At 40.5% G+C, this 8,927-nt stretch overlaps 1 long non-coding RNA gene across 1 annotated transcript in view; it reads left to right on the forward strand.

Moving 5' to 3' along the window:
• Positions 1-6,399: 6,399 nt before the first annotated feature.
• Positions 6,400-8,927, forward strand: part of LOC105002527 — a 23,410-nt gene continuing 20,882 nt past the window's right edge. The window contains exon 1 of the long non-coding RNA XR_826974.1: positions 6,400-8,426. This is a non-coding gene — a long non-coding RNA (uncharacterized LOC105002527). The remainder of the gene's footprint in view (positions 8,427-8,927) is intronic.

Below are 8,927 nucleotides of genomic sequence, written 5' to 3' on the forward strand. Positions count from 1 at the left end.
AAAGTAATGTCTCTGCTTTTCAATATGCTATCTAGGTTGGTCATAACTTTCCTTCCAAGGAGTAAGCGTCTTTTAATTTCATGGCTGCAGTCACCATCCGCAGTGATTTTGGAGCCCCCAAAAATAAAGTCTGACACTGTTTCCACTGTTTCCCCATCTATTTCCCATGAAGTGATGGGACCAGATGCCATAATCTTCATTTTCTGAATGTTGTGCTTTAAGCCAACTTTTTCACTCTCCACCTTCACTTTCATCAAGAGGCTCTTTAGTTCCTCTTCACTTTCTGCCATAAGGGTGGTGTCATCTGCATATCTGAGGTTATTGATATTTCTCCCGGAAATCCTGATTCCAGCTTGTGCTTCATCCAGTCCAGCGTTTCTCATGATGTACTCAGCATGTAAGTTAAATAAGCAGGGTGACAATATACAGCCTTGATGTACTCCTTTTCCTATTTGGAACCAGTCTGTTGTTCCATGTCCAGTTCTAACTGTTGCTTGGGGGCTAGTACCAATAATCTCAAGATCTACATCCTATAAATAATATGAACAAATGTCAGTTTGAAATAACACACCTTCGATTTCATATGAAGCTTCAGATCACAGAACATCTGTATTATTTCACTTCATCTTCAGAACCCTTGGGTACTTTCCAAACCCTCGGGTACAGAATCCCTCTGAGGTACAAGTATCTTCATTTTAATGACAATAAATCTGTGGCTTCAGGAAAGGTAATATGAACTTGCCTACGGTTCAGGAACTTGCCCACGGTTCAGGAACTTGCCCAAACTTCAGGAAGTAAAGCCCAAATTCTGACTTCTATTTTTCCCAACTAATACACCACAGCCTTCCAGAGTTACAAAAACATTTTCCCAGAATGAAATGTGGCTATTAGACTATAAGATGGACTGACTGTATAGTCAGTGTGTCTGGCTACCACGAGGCATTGGCACTACCTCCAAAACAAGTCCCCAGATCTGAGTTTTTCTCCAGATTACCCTATCATGCCCCTCCTCCAAGCCACCACCAACTCTCACATGGAGTACTACATAACCTCCCCACTAATCGTTGCTTCTAGTCTAGCCACCATCCTTGCATAGAAGCCAGATGCATCTCTTAGAAGCCTAAACCAAGCTACCACACAGGTCTTAAACCCTACTCACTCAGAATAAAATTAAAATTTCCCCAGTCTTTCTTGCAAATCTTTACATAAAAGCGGATTTCATTCTGTTCCTTTTACAAGCAAGCTCAGGCTCGCCGTGAGAGTTTTCCAGGAGCAATCTCCTCTGCCTAGAATTCTCTCCCCCTAGATTTTCACACGGCCAGCTCTTGTCATCAAAAACTAGATTTAAATATTACCTCCTCAAAAATCTTCCCTCACCACATTGATGTCATTCTCCACCACATTATCCTACTTTCATTACATTGCTGGCAGAGCGCTTATCACCACCTGGGTTTCGTTTGGGTATTTGGTTGTTTGCTTCTGTTTTTTCCTTGTTTGCTCTCTCTATATACTAGAATGTAAATACAGATTTTAAACTTAATACAACAAATAGCCTCATCATATCCCCTCCCCACACAGAGGCAACCCTTCCTTCTTCCTACCTGTAAAGACGATCCACACTGGAGAGGATCATTTCTCCTTTCTCTTTTCTAGCTCCTCGACAATACTAGCTCTAAGGGAAAATGAGGAGTAGGGACTGGAGAAGAGTAAGGCACTCACATCCAGGTGTTAGGATCGACACTCCAACCTCAACCACATGCTTAAGCCACACTATACCCTCTGCTGGCCCTTATATGTGACATGTAATTGTCACGTCTCCACCCCTTCACTATATATGGTTGCTTCTGCAAACAATGTTCTCCCATCCCGCTTGTGTGTGTATGTACAGATGTGTATATATATATACATACACACACACACACCTAGAAACCTTCTTCAAAGCCTAGCTTAACTGTTTCCACTCCTGTACAACCCTTCTTGATCCAACCATAATTTTGTGCTAAATTAGTCATTTCTTTACCACTTCACAGTACTTTGTTTAGTGGATTAAGGTTTGTTTCGAATGATCAACTGTAAAAAAAAAAAAAACAAAAACTCATTTTTATGTCTCTATAAACAGAGCTTGCTATAAAACAGCCACTCACTGATCATTTAGTCAACAAAAAGCAATTCACTATTCTACTGATATCAAAGGATAGTATTTCAAACAAAGATTAGTCAAAAGTTCTGCAAATTGTTATCATTCCCACATTTAAAAACAAACTTTAGCGTCATTAAATACCAAAAAATGAAGTTAATTACCCACCCCAATCAGAAAAGGATTTAGAAGTGACTTGTTAAAAGTTACAGAAATGTCTTGCCCTCAGAATTCCAATCACAAGGATACTGCTGCAACCCAGTAGAACTCCATTTCTCCATCTGCAACGTCAGGATAATTTCTTCAGACACCCAGGGAATGCTGTCTTGCAATAATCAATTTTAGTTGAGAATAATTATGTTACTAAAGCTAACTGAATTTCAGCAAATGATGCTGGGACTACTAGGCAGCCATCTGCAAAAAGAGTAAAGTTGGATCTCTATCTCATACTACATACAAAACTCAAAATTATCAAAGAGCAAAATGTAAGAGCAAAAACTGTAAAATCTGTAGAAGAAATGCAAATCTTCTTGACCTTGGATTAGACAATGGCATAAGAGATAACACCAAAAGCATAAAAGACAAAAGAAAATAGATAAACTGGACATCAAAATCAGAATCTTTGTACTTCAAAGAATGCAGAGAAAAGTAAAGAGATAACCTATGGAATACGAGAAAGTATTTGCAAACCACTTGCAAATCATCTGACTTCTACCCAGAATATATAAAGAACTCTCACAATCCAACAATAAAAAGACAAATAATCCAATTGAAAAATGGGCAAAGGACTGTAATAAACATTTCTCTAAAGCTACACGAATGACCAATAAGCACGTGAAAACATACTCAATACCATCAGCCATTAGAGAAATACAAGTAAAAACTAGGAGACACCACTTTACTCAGATGGCTATAATAAAAAAGACAACAAGTGTTAATGAGCATGTAGAGAAATGGAATCCTCATAATACACTGCTGGAAGAGAACAGTCACAAAATCCCTCAGAGGTTAAGCACTGAGACACCATATAACCCAGCAATTCCAATCCTAGGTATATACCCAGGAAAAATGAAAACTTACGTCCCCACAAAAGCTTGTACACAATGTTCATAGCAGCATATTTCATAAAAGCCAAAACATAGAAAAAAACTAAATGTCCCTCAAAGAACAGAAAAATATGAACAAAATGTGATATACACCCATATACGGAATATTCATTATGCAGCCATAAAAAGAATGAAGTACTAATATATGCTACAACATGGATAAACATTAAAACATCAAGCTAAGTGAACAAAGCCAGACACAAAAAGTCATACCCAGAAAGTTCCAAAAAGCAAAACTTGAAATTTACACACACTGACAACTACTTACATAGCATTGTATTAAGCTTTATAAGTAATCTAGAGATGACTTAAAGTGTATAGAAGGATGTGCATAAACCTATGGATCTAAGCAAACCTTAAATACTAGGTTATTTCATATAAAGGAACTGGGTACCCCTGGATTTTGAAATCCGAGGGGGATCCTGGAACAAATCCCCCATGGATACTGAGGGACGACCATATTGTATGATTCCTTCATGGCAAATAAATGGGCAGAAAATGGAAAACAGTAACAGACTTTATTTTCTCGGGCTCTAAAATCACTGCAGATAGTGACTTCAGCCACCAAATTAGAAGACCCTTGCTCCTTGGAAGAAAAGCCATGACAAACCTAGACAATGTATTAAAAATCAGAGACATCACTTTGCAGACAAAGGTCCGTATAGTCAAAGCTATGATTTTTCCAGTAGTCATTTATGATGTGAAAGTTGGCCCATAAAACGGCTGAGCACCAAAGATTGATGCTTTCAAACTGTGGTGCTGGAGAAGACTCTTGAGAGGACATCAAGGAGATCAAATCAGTCAATCCTAAAAGAAATCAACCCTGAATATTCACTGGAAGGAAGGACTGATGCTGATATTCCAATACTTCGGCCACCTGATACAACCGACTGGTTGCAAAAGACTGATGCTGGGAAAGACTGAGGGTAAGAAGAGAAAGGGACAAGAGTGGATGAGATGGTCAGATGGCATCATCGACTCAATGCACATGAGTTTGAGCAAACTCTTTGACAAGGAAACCTGGCATGCTGCAGTCCATGGGGTTCCAAAGACTCGGACATGACTGAGTGACTGAACAACAACCAATTTACATAGAACAGGCAAATCCACATAGAAAGTAGATTTCCAGTTGCCAGGAACTGGGGCAAAGGGAGATGACTGCAAATAAGTACAGGGTCTCTTTGGAGGGTGAGAGAAATGTTCTGAATAGTGGTGATGGTTATATAACTTTGTGAATACACTAAAAACTAATGAAATGAATACTTTAATAGGGTGAATTTTACATTATATGAACTAAACTTAGTTATATGAACTAAGTTTATTTAAGCTGTTTAATATTTTTAAATTTGGACCACTGTTGACATCTTTATTGAATTTGTTACAACACTGCCTGTTTTATGTTTTCGTTTTTTTGCCACTAGGCATGTAGGATCTTAGCTCCCTGACTAGGGATCGATCCTGGACCCCACGCACTGGAAAGCTAAGTCTTAACCTCTGGCCCACCAGGGAATACCCTAAGCTGATATTCCTTAAAATTAAGAAACACCTGGAGATGTGCAACTGATTTTCAACAATGCTTTTATCCATTTGAATAGTTTTTACTTATGTAAATTCAATCCACATAAAAATTTGACTTGCCAAACAATACAAAATAAAAAACCAAAATTGCGTTGTGTTGCTTGAGAGGGAGTGGGGCAGTCTGCCCTCAATAAATTAACTATAAAAGTAAAGGAAATCAGTGTTTGTTTTCATTACTAAAAAGTTCATTAGGCACCTGAAAAATTATTAATTTTATGTTCAATTTACCTAACCAACCTCCATTTTAAAATCCAAACTAATGACTCCTGTCAAACCAAAATACCAGACAGTAAAGAATGCTTACTGATCCTGATTTCTCAAGTGGTGAAATTACTGATGTAATTCTATGAAAGTCCCTTTTACAAATGCAAGTAGCCTAAGTAAAAATGTTTAGTGTTTCTGCAAAGTTAACAGACTAATGTTAGCTTCAATTATGCTAAAAAGGTTTCCGAAGCTTAAAAAAAGTTTTTATGTAAACTAATTTCTAAAAACCAATCAATTTTAAGGGGGGAAAAGGTATTTTGATGAACTGGAGGAAGAGCACAAGTTTCCATATAGATGCAATGGATAAATCAAGATGATTTACTGCTAGGAGACTCTGTATCCACAAACCGTCAGGCCTCCCACTCACACACACAACACAACAGGAACATACACACCTATTTTCCAACTGCATTAGCAACCACCCGTGTACCGCATAATTACACGTATTATCCTTGGTAAACAAAACTACTATGGACCAGTTTGTTTGTGTTTTTCTTCCAACAGTTGACAGGCAGCAGTGAATCACATTCTCCTGAGCCTCACCTGCCTCATGACCAGTGACACATGCAGCCAACAACTGAGGTTAAAGATGCAAACAGATGACAGATGAACTTCCCCTCCCAGGATGCTAAATGCTACCTGTACACTTCCCTGGTGGCTCAGTGGTGAAGAATCTGCCTGCAGTGCAGCTGACACAGGTTCAATCCCTGGATCGGGAAGATCCTCTGGAGAAGGAAACAGCAATCCACTCCAGTATTCTTGCCTGGGAAATCTCATGGACAGAGGGTCCTGGGAGGCCACAGTCCCTGGGGTCACAAAAAGTCGGACACGACTTACAACTAAACATCAACAACAATACAAATATGAAACGACCAACCCTTAATGTCACTGGTGCCAAATTCAAACCCAAGTAACCGACCCAGACTCAAAGATGAAATAAACCACGGACCTGTAGTACTTACTTTTATTTGAATAACACGATGATCATTATCAAAATGTTAAGCATCCTCTATAGAAAGAATTATGCTGATAATGTTGCTTAGTCTCTACACTGTGTCCAACTTTGTGTGACCCCATGGATTGTAGCCTGCCACCAGGCTCCTCTGTCCATGGGATTCTCCAAGCAAGAATACTGACATGGGCTGCCATTTCCTTCTCCAGGGGATTGTCCCAACTCAGGAATCGAACCTGCATCTCCTGCTTGGCAGGCAGATTTTTTTTAAAAAAAAAAAAACCACTGAGCCACTTAGATACAAACATACTGGCAAAAAAAATTTTTTAGAGATTGTCATAGTTTCCAATGGACTGCAGCACGCCCCTGGCGTGCTGCAGTCCATGAGGTCGCAAAGAGTCAGATACGACTGAACCAACAGTTTCCAGTATTTTGCCTCATATATCAAAGTTCCAGCAACTCCAATACTTAGAGAAGTACAAACTTCATATTCTAGAACATCTCTAAAACCAAAAACACTTTGTCAGACCATGTATCCATATTTTCAGAGCGTAATACATGGTGCACAGATGTAGGGCTTAGGGTTCATACCCAGTCCTCAAAGATCTTAAAAATCTAGTTGGGAAGTAAAATAAAAAGATAAATCGAAATCCAGGCCAGCATATTGTGAGGAGGAGGAAAAAAAAAAAAGATGAGGAAAACAGTCTCACACTGCGGAGGTGAGAATAGACCTCTTGGGGTTGAAGTAGTCAAGAAGGCTTCTCAAGGCCAGAATAAAGGGAATATCTATGAACACAAGAAGAAGAGGGTTTCAAACAGAAAGAAAAGCACAAAGAAAGGCCAAGAGGGACTTCAAAGGAACAACAAACAAGTTAGTTTGGCTGGAACTACAAGATTCACAAAGGGAAGAAATGAGAGTTAAGACTGAAGAATGGATCAGGGCCAGATTATAGAGAAACCTGAAAACCACGCCGAGGAGTTAAAACTTTACTTTGCATGTAACAGGGAGTGTCTGGAAGTTTTTATGTTGTGATGTGAGAAGGTGAATGTTAACATATGCAAGATATTATTTACTCAAAGCATTAGTAAAGCACAAATACTCCAGGTGAAACACATCACCAGGAGAAAAACATATTCAAAGTCCAGGTACAAGAGCTTCTTTGGGGGGAAGGAGGGAAGTGAGCAGCAGTGCACAAATACTGACACTGACCCAAGTTAAACAAAAAGCTACAGAGGTCTACTTTTGCAATCCCCATTTGTTTAAAGTTTCCACCTATTATAAAAGCAAGCTAAGCACAAAAGCATACTCAACAGCTCTCACTGTATCAATTACACACAGGAGGCAATTTACAGCAAATATCCTACACCTGGGTCATGAGTTCCAAACCTATGCTAAGCCTCAGATTTTAAATGTAATATGCCAAAACCTTTATCAGCGCACAGAACTGAATCAAGGCCACAAGCTTTAAAATACACTACCGTGAAAGAGTTCATCATACCAACCCAAGCACATTCCAAAAGTAAATAAATGGGTGTCTCAATGCTCCCAAGCATTAATAAAAGGGCTTGAAACAACAACAGAAATAAAAATCCCTCATGACATTCAAACAGGATCCTCCCCAAAGATTTAAATATGCCATTACTGTCCTCTTAGTGCCACTAACAGCCCTACAAAAACAATGTTATGAAATTTTAGCATAAGAAGGTGACTGCATATCTTGTCAAGAGCTAAAAATCAAACAGGGAAGCAGAGTTCTAAATTTCTTTATAATTGCCTCATTGAATTAATACTACTAATAACCAGGAGGAGAGGTCCAGCTTAATTTTTCACAAACGTAGATTAGATGATTTTCCTAAGGCCCCTAGCACAAGCCAAGATCAAAATTCCTCATGGTTTCCCCTGGCTTATGGTTTGAACACTGAGTCATCCGTGCTTGATCAAAACATGGGTACCCTTGAGGTCGCACAAGTGATAAAGTCAACTAAAAAAAGAGACCTCAGGAAAAAACCACTCATTATATAACGTTTCTAAGAGCGAAACATTTCTCTTCAACTGGATTCCTAAGACATTTTTGTACATTAAATTTATTGACAACAACATAACAGATCATAGAGGGAACACACAGACCACAATACTTGGGTGGAAAGGGACGGCGTTTAACCTGATACAAGTCTACGGAGTTACGGAATCAATTGACTGAAATACCAAATTCTCTGCCAGAAGAATTTCCAAACACCGGGGTTATCTCAAAGATAAATGGGGTCGGCTCAAACTTCCAGGCTGAACCTCAATTGCTGGCCCCTCGAGCTTAACATGCAAGTATTCATTATGGTCCTTTTGTCTGTGGAATGACCCCACGCACCAAGCCACAGCCAAGGGAATAACAAGGTAAGTGTGCACGGAACCATCGTTTATTGCGAGCGAGAAGGCCAGACAATCTTTCCACTAGTTCCAGCTTCTCCCCTTCACCAGCCTCCCACCGCCCCTCAGCCCACCCCTGTCGGCCCCCACCTTTATTTTCTGAGAAAAAGGGAAACAACGGGAGGCCACCGCGAGAGGCGGAGAGGAAGCCGCCGGGGGGTGGGCTGAAATACAAGTTTGGGGGGACCGGTACCAACTTGTGGCGACGGACCCAAGTATTGAGGGCCCTATTGCAGACCAGCCCGTAGGTGGCAGGAAAAGAAGTTGGGGTGGGGGGAATGGAGGGGGGGGACGTAATCTGGCGGAAGAGAGGCGGCAGGGCAGGCAGCGCGTCCAGCCGCGGCGGACCGATGGTCCGTAAACAAGCCGGGCGGACCCACACCCTCCCACAGCCCCGGGCCTGTCCCCTCACTAGGAAAGCCCAAGATGGAAGCGCGGCGAGGCCAGCCCGTGCCCCGCTCCCCTCTC

Source organism: Bison bison, unplaced genomic scaffold, assembly GCF_000754665.1.
Source record: "Bison bison bison isolate TAMUID 2011002044 unplaced genomic scaffold, Bison_UMD1.0 scf7180017864456, whole genome shotgun sequence".
Classification (NCBI taxonomy): Eukaryota; Metazoa; Chordata; class Mammalia; order Artiodactyla; family Bovidae; genus Bison; species Bison bison.